This window comes from Trachinotus anak, unplaced genomic scaffold (assembly GCF_046630095.1).
Source record: "Trachinotus anak isolate AG129_WGS33_773 ecotype Australia unplaced genomic scaffold, CSIRO_AGI_Tana_v1 ptg000005l, whole genome shotgun sequence".
NCBI classification, from domain to species: domain Eukaryota; kingdom Metazoa; phylum Chordata; class Actinopteri; order Carangiformes; family Carangidae; genus Trachinotus; species Trachinotus anak.
In genome coordinates this window covers 22,510,336-22,523,034 of record NW_027273856.1, presented here as the reverse complement: position 1 = coordinate 22,523,034, position 12,699 = coordinate 22,510,336, and the positions used below count along the sequence as shown (strand labels likewise).

The 12,699-nt window shown below is 39.8% G+C and overlaps 1 protein-coding gene and 1 long non-coding RNA gene across 3 annotated transcripts in view; both read left to right on the top strand.

Annotated features, from left to right (window-relative positions):
* The first annotated feature begins 1,148 nt into the window (after positions 1-1,148).
* Positions 1,149-8,824, top strand: LOC139621998 (uncharacterized). The gene is made up of 3 exons (XR_011691127.1): positions 1,149-1,270; positions 2,427-2,517; positions 5,360-8,824. It is a non-coding gene; the product is annotated as an uncharacterized lncRNA (long non-coding RNA).
* Positions 8,825-12,084: 3,260 nt separating this feature from the next.
* The window catches only part of itsn2a (intersectin 2a), a 39,738-nt gene continuing 39,123 nt past the window's right edge, over positions 12,085-12,699 (top strand). For both annotated transcript variants that reach the window (XM_071479012.1, XM_071479011.1), the window contains exon 1: positions 12,085-12,201. The gene's annotated coding sequence lies outside the window, so the exon portion shown is untranslated. The remainder of the gene's footprint in view (positions 12,202-12,699) is intronic.

Sequence of the window (12,699 nt, the reverse complement as noted above, 5' to 3'; positions counted from 1 at the left end):
GCACAACAAGAACAGGTCAAAATATTCCTGGACCTGTGGTCAAATCCGGATTTTATCACCACAAAGTCATCTGACAAAATCACCAAACACATAAATTAAAGACGATGTGTGTTCTGCTATATTCACTTATAAAATGGTCGCTCAGAGATAAAGTTAAAGAGACTGGGTAGCTTTCTTATTGTGTCCCTCACACAGAACAGCCTCAGTCTGGATCCACTGCAGTTTTCAACCACTGTTTTTCCTCAGGCAGTGGCCGGGGCCTTTATTTACCCCAGCTTTTTATTAGAGGCAGGTCTTTATTTCTAACGCCCCCTGTTTGATATGTAGAATCGATCTTTGCAAAGCTTCATTTTGACCCGCTCCAGTCGTGTTAAAGTTACTGCATTATGTGTCGAAACAAAGTCAGCAATAGCAGCATAATGCTCCCTTCACCTCAGCACACAGAACACACTGAGCCTTACTGCTGCTACATTCAATTTGGTTGGTTTATTATTTTATTTATTTAGAGAACAGCTTTTTTCAGTTTTGTATGAAGATTTGGTGATATTTATTATGCTATAGACCACAGGCAAACAAGAAGGTTCCTGTGGTAAATGTTAAAAAAGTCAGAGCTAAAGACCATTGTCTCTGTGTAAACTGATAATTTTATCTGCATGTGTACTGTAATGAAATGAATAAATACGTAAGTGACTTTATTTAATTTAATAATTATGAGAGGGATGGCCCCTTTTTTCCCTTGAGCACCTGTCCCTCAAAATGTCTGTGCAGGGGCCTGAATGTAGCATCCAGTTCAGCAGATAAAAGTGTAAATTGTGACATTGATTGTGATGCATTTCAGGAATTTAAAATAGTTTCTTCTGTCACACCAAGATTTATTCTAACATGGAAGAGTACTTTGTTCATCTAGCAGGAGACAAGCGCTATTAGCAGTCACTGCAACATGTAGAAATTGTCATGAAAATATGAATTTCAGTGTTGCGTGAGATTCTTCTTAAGGATACACAGATTAAGGATATACAGGTTTACAATGTGAGGAAAACAGGTCACTTTAAAATGTTATAATTATTTTAAACATTTAAATACTGATTTGTAGGCCTTTAAATGGAACACCCGACGGATCACCAGCCAAGACACTTTTATTTTGAAGTCCCCACGCTTTGCTCTTTGACTACTTCCTGCTGGAGCTTTGCATCGTTGCACAGTTCAGAGATTTCAGCCGTGAAAGCAACGCATGCTGATATAAGTGAGAACAGCGGCCGTGCACCATTTGGTAAGTCTGCCCTCGTTTCTTTCGCCCTGTTCCGACCATAGCGGGGGCTGAACCTCTCTCCAAATGGGTCGAGTAAAGAAGCGACCCCAGAGAGGGTGGAGGTCCAGGAGTTGTTGTCCCTGAGTCTGCGGGGTGGGCACGATGCCGACTGCCGGGTCGAAGGAGACAGAAGTTGCCTGACCCGCCGCTGGTACGGTGCCTGTGAAGATGTTATCTTTCCATGTCACTGGACCAAGCTCGGCTTTAGCCCAGTGCTGCAGAGGGGAGGGGGGCAGCGTGAAATTTAAAGGGTGATGACCGGGGGGGGGGGGGGCAGGATGGAGGTAGCTGGCAATGATCGTGTTTTGTTCGTTTCGGCAAATGGCAAGGTTAATTCACGTTCCCTCCGAGCAAACACTTGACGAAATATTGTTTTTAATGTGTGTTTTAAATCTTTAAATCTGCGTGGGAGGCGGTCCTGGGGGCTCCCACGGGAAGAAGCACCGGGAATGAGCAAAGGCAACTGGTCGTCCTCGTCCTGAAAGCCTTGCATCTCACAAAACCGAGAAACACTGTTTGAAAACACTCTGGATACAGCACATCACCTTTGTGTGACTTGCCCAAGTAAGTTTCTAGCTTTTCGTCTCGAGCGCCTCATTGTGATGCACTAAGCCACAACAGGCTCATCACTGCCCCCCCGAGGCCGGAGGCCTGCTGCTGCTGCAGCCTCACGTCCGCATTTCTATGACCTCACTCTTTGGCGTCACCGCCGCCTAGTGAATAGGAGGGGGGGGGGGGGGGGGATTATTATATATATATTTTTTTGTTTTTTGTTTTTTTTACACAATAATGAAAAATAACGATGAAAGTGAACAACCCCTGTAAGTGTGGACACTGGCATATGGAAGAACCTTAACAACTCCAGAAAGAGAGACAGAACAGAAATAACATTGTAATAATAATAATAATAATAAGAATAATAATAATAACAATAATAATGTCATTGACATTTGACTTTTCCTGACCCTTCAATACTCAAAGACTGTTAAGTTTACTCAACGTCCAGATTGTAAACCCCCAGAGAAGTGTAAGAGACAGTAATGAGCAGGGCTACTTCTGGTCTCTGTCTTGTTTGAGTGCTGTGAACTGACAAATATCAAACTTGTGTTCTATTCAGGCCTGCGCTGTACTCACACAATCCCATCACCAATTGGATAGATGTCCAACTAAGATGCCAAGTCACAGCCAAGCTGATCATGTTTTGCAAGGTACGTAGCAAGCATAAAACACAGTGTAATTGCTCAGTGTTTGATATTACATTCCAAGTCCCATCCCAAGGAGTGGGACAATTGGTTAAGGTAAGTTAGTGTCAGGTTTTGAGCATCATGAGATAAGTTATAATCTTAGGTAATAGGAATACATATTGACGGGGATTAAGAACACCAACCATTTGCTCATCTGAAATGAATTTCACACACTCTGCGTGTCAGTGTGCCCTCTATTAGAGACTTTGTGTCACAGTTGCAGTAAGTCTGAGTGCAGAAAGAGTCCACCGAAGAGGCGAAATCTGATTTTTAAAGGTAACCTGTGATGTTTCAGGCCACCAGTTAAGTTAGCAGTTTGTATGATCTCCCTTGTTTGTATTTCTGTGCATGACATGCACAAGGATGCACATGCTCATACATGCACGTGTGTGTGATGCCACACATTACTAATTTCTCCCAGTAGCTTTTGGTATTTCAATGGATGGATTTTACATACACTGAAACTCTGCAGTGTACAGCTTATATTTCATTTACCTGCTCTGTGGTGAATGTGGGAAGGCCAGAAAATGGTGTCGGCAGGGTGATGTGCATAAGCTGCCAGTGCTACTTTGCCTACTTTGGCTGTTAGTTTTTCATCTGCGTAGAGAGAGTGACCAAGAGAAGGGGGCAGAGAAATCACAGTACAGCAGAACCAAAGCTTGGTTTTCTGATTCAGTTTTCTCTGTAAACATACATCTGTGCAAAATATTCGTAAGCTGTGGTTACTTGTAAGTGGTACAGTTAGGACTGCATGGTGTCAACCGTGGAAATTGGAGTTAACTGGATGTGCACTAAAACCTATTTTAAGTTAAAAAAGTAGCATAGATTATAGCTGCTATATTAGCCACCTTCAGTTAAGATAGTCATGTAAACTGTCGCAGATGTCTATAGACTGTGACTATTCTCTAGGGATGGGTATCGTTAAGATTTAATGGTACTACTACTTTTATCAATGCTGCATATCGATGTAGTACTTTATCAGTACTTTTCGTTAATTTGTAAGAGAAAAAAACAATAAATCAAGAGGAAAATTAACATGGCTTTATTTAATCATATTCTCAATTTTATCATGTTCTCGATTAACATTTTAGCAAATTTCAACAGAGAGCAGAAACTGAGCAACGACCTTAGATCATCTGAGCCAAATTTCGCCCCTAGGCGCAGAATATCCCAGGACTTTAGAACAGTGGTAGGAGCAGAGGTCCGGAGTCGTGCACCCAGTTTCGTTACAGTAGCATCAGCCAATTTTGATTTATGAGCATTTATGGAGAATTGATATTAACTATACCGCTTTAAAAGTTTATAATTTCAAAACGAATGAATACAATTTTATTCTTTTGATAACTTGTTGTCAGCATTGTCTGTAGTGGCAGTGGCAAAAGACTTTTCAGTCTAGCTCAAGGCGTTTTTTAGCAAATTGCAGAAAACAAGAGCAAAGATAATAGGGATTAAGCAGCATTCGCTGCTCGGATCCCTAATAAACTCCTCACATCTGCAGAACGTGACTGGATCAATTACCAGTGATCTGTATTGAAAAATAATATGAAAATAGAAAATAGAATATGAAAAAACAGGATTGTCCAATCCTACTCTCCATAGTTAATTTGATAGTTATCTAGGTCTCTAGGCTGGTGAACAGCTTCACCATCAAGCAGTGTTTTCTGTGCTTTTGCTGTGCCTTTAAACTGTCAAGCCAGTGTGTTACACCAGTGTGAGGTGTGCCTCCCCTGGGGGAGGCCAGAGGGATAACTGTAAATATCTGGTTAGCTAAACTCAGCTGTGCATGTGGCAAAATGGACTGATTGTTAGCACATACAGTGAGAGCCCTTTCACCTGGTGCAAAGCAGTGCAAAGTGTACCTATATGGGTGTGCGCACAAAGCGCACAGGGTCTGTTATGCACAAAAAGAGTGTGCTGAAAATGAGCTTAGTAAGGTGGAACATTAAAATAAAGCCCCTGAAGGTCGGAGCATTGTTTGTGGCATACTGTGTGTTGCACAATAGAGATGTTCATGACCCATGACACTCTGCACAGAAATGTTCTTTCTTACTTTCTGGTCAATTTGCCACAGCGTTTCCCAGTCATCACCTCAGTTTGTCCACAGTTCCACAATGAACCAAGGATTTATTCACACTTCTCACCATATAGGCCGAATAAAAAGATGTCTACCGATTGGCTACATAATAAAGAAAGAGACAAAATAAGTGTTTTGCTGAGACCATATATGGAAGGGATTTCTGCACGATGTTGAGACAGTGATATGAAATGCAGCACTGTGAAGGGTGCACAGTGATAGTTTTGTTTGGTGTCAGGCATACTTTGATGTTCAAAAATTATTTGACCTAAGCAAAATTGCGCAAATAGGTGTCACAATGTATGATATGGAACTGTGTTCAAAAGATTTTTAAAAAGGACATATGTCCTAAAAGGGACAGATTTAAGTCAATTGTAAACATTGCATGTTGTCTGCTTGATTATAAGGTCAGTCTGTGAGTACCTAAGTTAATTTAATTAAAATGCTAACATTGTTATTATCAGTATTACCACTACTTATTTATTTATTTATTTATTTATTTATTTATTTATTTATTTATTATTACAAAATTGATCATGCTGTATTATTTAGTATCAGGTAGCCTTAAAGCAAATCAAAACAAACATGTAATTCCATGCAAATTGCTGGTAGAAGAAAAGACGGATTGAGGCAGCTCATCTCTAAAAATGCTTATTACTTTACTTATCTACTGTAACAATTGTTGTACTTTAAATTAGTAAATTTTAAGGTTCCCCCCTGATTTACATACAGGAAAGGAAGTCATAGAAGATCAAGAAGATCGCTGAGGATGGACCAAGGGGACGCCTGCAGTCTGAAGGACAACAAAAAGATGGATGCCAACACAGTATGGCAGTGGCGCATTATGCATGTAAAGAAGTACTCAAGAGATCCAGAGCCATTTCATTACTGTGATAAGATGAAGTTAGATTTTAATGTTGGGTCAAAGAGGCAGAAAAAATTGGATTTACATTCAGTGACAAATGGCATCATACTTGAGGTCTGTGACTTTGCTGAAACAGTGACCAAGAGTAAAAGGCATTTTATCACAAACATTCTGGAGAACAACTTTGATCTTGGGTTGAAAAACGAGCAACAGCGGATTGAGTTTACTTCTCGAATTCTGCACAAAGTCAGAGACTTGATCCGACAACCTCCTAAAGATAAACATGAAGCGTTCACTCTCTTTGATCCGTCATCTGAGCCTGAATGTACCAGCAACAGCAGAAATGAACTGAACGTGGCATCTGACAGTTTCCTGGTGGACATGGATGATACAGATGAAGATGAAGACGAACTGAAGAGTTCACACGCCCCATCTAAGGACTTAATAAAGACAGAAGAGATGGATGGACCACTTGCTGATGACAGTGATGATGAATTTGAGCGTTCAGAGCCTCAGTCAACAGAAGAATTGAAAGAGGATGTTCTTCCCCCTTCGTTCCCTTGTTGTCAAGAAATTGGTCTGAACCTTGATGTTGGTACAAAACAAAGTCTAGATCCAGGTTTGTTGACAAAGGGTATGATGTTAGAACTAGTACACTTCTCTAGAGCTCTGACTGCATCCTACAAATCTATTGTCCTCAGTGTGTTGGAGCATAATTTTGAATTTGATCTTAAAGGTCAACAGGAGAGAAATCGAGTTTGGTTCATTATATCACAACTACTGAACAGGAGGAAGCAACTTCTTACCAATGGTACCAAAATAAGTGCAGAGTTTAAAAGTGAGCCATTTTCTTTTCAGACAAATTCCTTTAAAAGAGAATCAGCTCTGTCCAGTGTGGGAACCCCACTACATCAATTTAAAGAAGTGACCAAAAGAAGGCAGTCTGATTTAAAAAGGAAGCAGGAACAAAGGGCTCTTTCAACGACAAGAGAAGGTGTCACTAAACGGCGCAGAACAGAACAGGTTGAAAAGGAAGAGACAAACACACTGTCTCATCACACTGATAGGTGTACCAGTCAAACAGCAGAGGGTGACCACACCTACATGTGTCCTTTAGAGTCAGATGAAGTCACAGATTCAGAGAATGTGGAAGATGACTTACAAAACCCAACAAGTTCTGAATTCCATAGTGAATCTGAATCAAGCTGTCTGGGTGTACATGGACCTTTCCTCACCACCGCTGATGGTTTATCCAGTTTACCACTTGTAAACTCAAATGGGGACTCATCATCTGCAAGTCAGCCCGATGAAAGAGGACTGTGTGGAGATAAAGAGAAGACACAGATTCCAAGAAATGTATCATACAGATGTGACATGGAGGAAGAGGAAATGGAAACAGAGAATAACATGTGGAAGTTGCGTGTGAATCGTGTAGAACAAATCCTATGCTCATTAGACAAAGCATTCACAAAGTCCAAGGCATTTGGCCTAGAGTTCAATGTTGGATTTGGCCCAAAGCAAAACTTAAGTGTTGACACTCTGACTACTTCTGTTCTGCTCGAAGTTGCTAAATTTGCTTTAGCAATGAATTCATCCCAGCAGGATTTCATCATGGAGATTCTTGAGTACAACTTTGACTTTGGCCTGTGGAGCGAACAACAAAGGAAAACCTTTGCATGTGAAGTTATGAATAGAGTGAGACAGCTTAAAAATAGTGAAGATTCAGTCAAACTCTCAAAACTGATTTTTGAACTTCCTGATCTTGTATCATCAGTTAACATGGCCAATCAGAGCATGGACAGAGTCAACCCTGAAGTCAGCAGCATATCAAGAACAGCAGAGTGTGATGTTGCTCCTTTGTGTTCTCCTGATTCACACACTGAAACTAAAGGACACAGGGTGGAGCTTTATCCCTTCTGCAAGGACATTGGTCTGAAGCTAAATGTAATCAGCAGTAAACCAAATAAAAAACTTGAGCTCAACAAATTGACCAATGGGGCAATGACTGAAGTGACAAACTTTGCAGAAAAGTTGTGTGGAACATTTGAGCAGATTTGTCTTGATATCCTCAGACACAACTTTGATCATGATTGGCAAAATGGACAGTCTGACCTTGCTAAAAATATACTCACTCAAATTCCTGTTATAATGGAGCAAAAAAATCTATCAACCTGTATAACAGCCTCAAAGAAAATAAAGCACACAATCAAAGATTTTTCAGCAATGGTGATGGATTGGCAGAACAGCCCAAACTTAGACACATGTAGTTCTAGCTCTTTCCAGGCTCCAATCAGAGACCAAAATGTAGTGAGTTCCACTGACAATAACCAAGAAAATGAGCAAAATTTATTTTTGTGGAAATTGCGGGCTAATCAAATTCAACAGTTCCTCTCAATGCCTCATGGAGAACATTGCCTTTTTTATTCTTACCCCAGATCCAAGAAATTAGGCATCGATTTCAATGTGGGATCTGGAGTAAAACAAAATCTTGATCCAAAACTACTGACCAATGGCCTCATGGTTGAAATTAACACTCTTGCCACAGCACTACATTCAGCCCAGAAGTATTTCATCACAGAGATACTGGAGTACAATTTTCATCTGAATTTGAATAATGAGCTTTGTCGCAGTGTCTTTGCACAGCAAGTTCTGGACAAATTCAGAACTTTGAGGTTAAAAAATAGAAAATCCAGAATCCTGAAAATGGTTTTTGAGCTCCCTGACTCAAGATGCATTGAAAAGTCTTCTTATCCGAAAACTAAATATTGCCCAAAATGTTATCAAGACAGAAATGAAAAACTTCGTCAGAATAAAGCTGACCCTGACCACATGCTTCATGCTCGTCCACATGCCCTGACTGAATCAGCCTCTGCTGAAGCAAACTGCACAGCACAGAAGTCTGCAAAGGATCTGTCCTCTGCTTTCCAAGCAGCAGAGGAAACAATGATGGACAGTTACCCACAGTGCAAAAAAATAGGTTTAAGCCTGTGTGTGGACAAAGGCAAACCAAAAGGTAAACTCGACACCCGTGTATTGACACGTGGTGTTATGACTGAAGTGGTTCATTTTGCCAGAAGATTGTGTGGAACAAAACATAAACTAATGAATGATGTTCTTGAACACAACTTTAACTTTGGCATGCAGAGCCGAGATATAAATCCTGCACTGCTGTTCCACAGAATGGCAGCACTACATAATAAAGGGCCCACCTGGTTCAGTGAAGTTTTTGTTGTTCAGCCATATCCTCACAAAGATCCTGGAGATATGAGTAAACTAAAAGAGGCATCTTCCACACAGAAAAATGAAAGAAAGGAAACAACCAAAAAAAGAAAGCTGGCACTGCAAACAAAGGAACAAGCCACACTGCCGATTGATGATACGGGTGTTGTAAAATCCAAGAGAAATCAGAGGATTAGAGGAGTCCGCTTTCCAGTGTGCTCAGAGATAGGTCTAGACCTAGATGTGACATCAAAATCAGGGGAAAAAGAAAAACTGGACTTAAAGCTGTTGACCAGAGCTGCAGTGATAGAGATCTATCGATTTGCAGTCAAGCAAGTGGGAAAGTATTTCCCAGGAATTGTGTATGACATCCTTGACTATAACTTTGATTTAAGCTCACAACATTACAGACACTGGGAATTTTCCATAGCTACTGCAACCAAAATCAAGACCATGGTCAAACAATACCGGAAAAATATAGAAAGAGCAGATGAGGTCTTCAAATTACCGTTTGTGTTTAATTCCATGGCCTCACAAAGGTTCATACAGGAGAGACAAAATAAGAAAAGTGCTGAATCCAATCAGGAAAAACCAGAGATGATAACGACTGGAGGAGGCAGATTTGTGCGGCAAATCAGATACCATTCAGATTTCAATCGTGTCTATTTTCTTGATGTAAAAACTAATGAGGAACTTTGCTTTGATGAGGACACAAAGTCTCAAAGAGATCCTGGGACAATAATGCAGATGACTGGGAATCCAGTGAGTGAAGGTTTTCTCCAGGGAAACCTACAGATCAAAGAGGAGGAAGATGATCCACATTATGGTGATATAAAACCAGAACCAGACACTGAGGAACAATATCATCCCCGTTGTCAGGATGTCAAAACTGAGCCAAGCACTGACGACGTCAAGTATTTAATCCAAGGTGAACCTGCAGGATCCCTTGGATATAATTTGTTAACCATATGTCCCAAGTCTGAAAGCAATGTAAAAACAGAATCAGAAACAGAGGATGCTCAGTATTACAACTTGGCTGAATCACAAGTATCTGAAGGATATGCAATGCTAGCTGTACATCCAAAGACCGAGAGCAGTGTGAAAACAGAACCAGACACTGAGGGGATCAAGTCTGAAATCAAAGTTGAAACAGCAGGATCTCATGGATACTCCATGATAACAATATGTCAGGACTCTGAGAGTACATCAATCAAAGAGGAGCAAGAAAATGTGTCAGTCATCATTGTGGAGATGTTTGAAACACAAAGTGAAGTGGACATGAACCAGGAATGAGAGTCTTATCAATCTTTATGATGGTTCACAGAAGAGACACGTTTTACACTAAAAAGATCAGTAAAATTGGTTTAGCAACGAAGATTTCAGTTTGAGTCGAGTTTTCTCAATTGTTCTGAAAATATATTTCCTTTAAAGGAAAATACATTTGAAGAATTGATTTAGACCTTCAAATCTGCATACTTGTTTTGTAACTTAGTTTTTTTCCCACCTGTACTCAGCTATTGGTACAATAACATGTAAGAAGTTTTTGAATTTGTACCAGCCTGATGTGACACAGCATTTTACAGGTATGAGATCATTTTGCCATTTAAGACATTCTGGTCCATCTCGTCCAAGAGTTTGCTCTATTTTTTTTTTTTTTTTTTTTAAAACATGTTTACTATATTGGTATTTAGTGTTGTTTCTGACCTCATGCTGTTTTATGTTTTGATCATTTTTCAAAAGACATCACTACTTATTGATGAAAATGAAAAGGTGGTCAATCACAAAGTTTGGTCATGTCTTGAACTTGTTAACTTGTGATGTAAATATGTAAAGAAGAGCGTGTCAGAGCTTTATTATTTTCATATACTTATAATATAGTTTAACACTGAAGAAAGGAGAATGACCTAGATCTTGATGAACTACAGTATTGTTCATTGCTCTTTAAGTAGATTTTCTATAAAGTTTTAAAAACATTTTGTCTGGCTCTGCGTGTTCTGCTCAGAAATTTTAAAGGAATGGTATCATCTTGTCAGTCCCTTTTTGCCACAATGAAAATATACTATATACTATACTTATATAACAATTCTGGTGTTGATGATGATGCATATGTGTAATTTCAAATTATTTCAGTGCAATTAATAGTTATTCTCAATATTTTTCTATGCAGCTAAAACTTAAAACATGGTGTACTGTAGATGAAGATCCATAGTGTTACAGGTTGAATAGCCTCCAAGTTTTATACTATGGACTGTAAGAAAGGCCTGTGGCTTATGAATATGGGTTAACAGGTAGATGTAATACTCAATCTGGGCTGTTGGTGGTGCTCCAGACCAGCACCATTCCTGATCCCTTTTGGGACAGCAAAGACCTTTTACTCTTTTACCCCATAAACCAGGGAAATGCAATTAAATACAGATATGTGCATCTCAGAGGAATTCACTCATTACATAGGCCTGATAAGAAAGAGGAAATTACGCAAATTTGGCTCTACAGATTTACATGTTGAACCCCACATAGACTTTGATTAAAAAATAATGTACAAAAATGCTTATGTCAGTAATTAGTGTGAACGTTTTTATATACAGTATATGGTGTGAAAGCAGGTACAACAGGAATGTGGGTAAGACCTTTCCCAACCACTTGCTCAAAGCATCAACGTACTTCCCGGGAACCTAAGGTCAAGTGGTTTTGCCTTCAAAATAAAAGTCTTTGAGTGGTACTAATAGAGTATAAGTGAAAGTGGATACTTGAAGTGGACACCTCATGTGACAGGTTGGTTAGATCCAGTCAAGCAAATCAATGTGACCAGATGCAGCTCTTCTGTATGACAGCGTAGTTGGTCACACAGTACATCACATTTAGGCCCCTGTGCTGCTGTGTTGAATCAGAACCTTGAGTGTGTCCACTTTCAAGGATCAATAAATACTTTTACATTTTTAAAACTCGTCATGTTAAAATCGAGGAACACATGCGTACAAACATTTTTTTAAAGGCCCTTGCCTGGGAGAGAGGATGATTAACAAATGTGATAACATTACTACATTATATAAGTAACTCAATTTTCCAATCTATCCAAAGATAAACACGGCAATAGGGAACTAACCAACCTTTGTGTTAAATGACTTTCAGCATTACTGGTACATAAGAATGACTGAATTACAAGGCTATTTTATAAAATCGTGGTATGCATGTGTCAGTTTTTGACAGTCCTACAATAAAAGGCACGTCAATGAGTTAAAAATCCACCGTCAAAAACCCATCTGGCTTTTACTGTGGAACATCTAAAATTTTGCCCTACCTCTGAGATGCAATTAGTTTTATTTTGAAAGATGTGCCCGGAAGTCTTAAGTGTAATTCTGCCTGGCTTGACTCTCTGGAGACGCCCATTTCTAGTCCACACCCGCCCCGGCCGCGGGATCGGTACCTCCCTCTACGGCAGCTACTCTGCCAGCCTGGATGTCGGATCACAGCCGCTTCGCTACTGCAACAGGTAAATGACCAAATCGTTAAAAATGTTGAACAGGGCAGACAAAATGTTACACATGCCGGTCAGTGTTGCTGCTGACCTTGTTTTTTTTATTTTTATTTATTTATTTATTTTTTTTAAAACCTTTCCTTGGGAGGTAAGGAGGATGTTCTGCTTTATTAAATCCTGAAATTGAAAGGCGAGGCAGGGTCGCTTATTAACACTGTGATTTCATCAGCTGCAGTGTACGTGGTAATTTCTTGACCACCCCTAAAATATGTGGCTATCTGAAACCCACCACTAAACCCAAATGAGACAGCCTATTGTCTCCGTTTTAGATGAAGAACACCACATGTGGTTGAAAAATTGGCTCCTCGGACCTGAGATTTTTTTCTAAATATGGCTAAATGCGCAGCCCAACTCCAGTTGACAGAGAAGTCAATTTAAGTGACCAAATCAAAGGCTGTGGGCTACAAATTGCCTTTATGTTGTCAAGACAGTGCCCTACCACTGACAGTATCA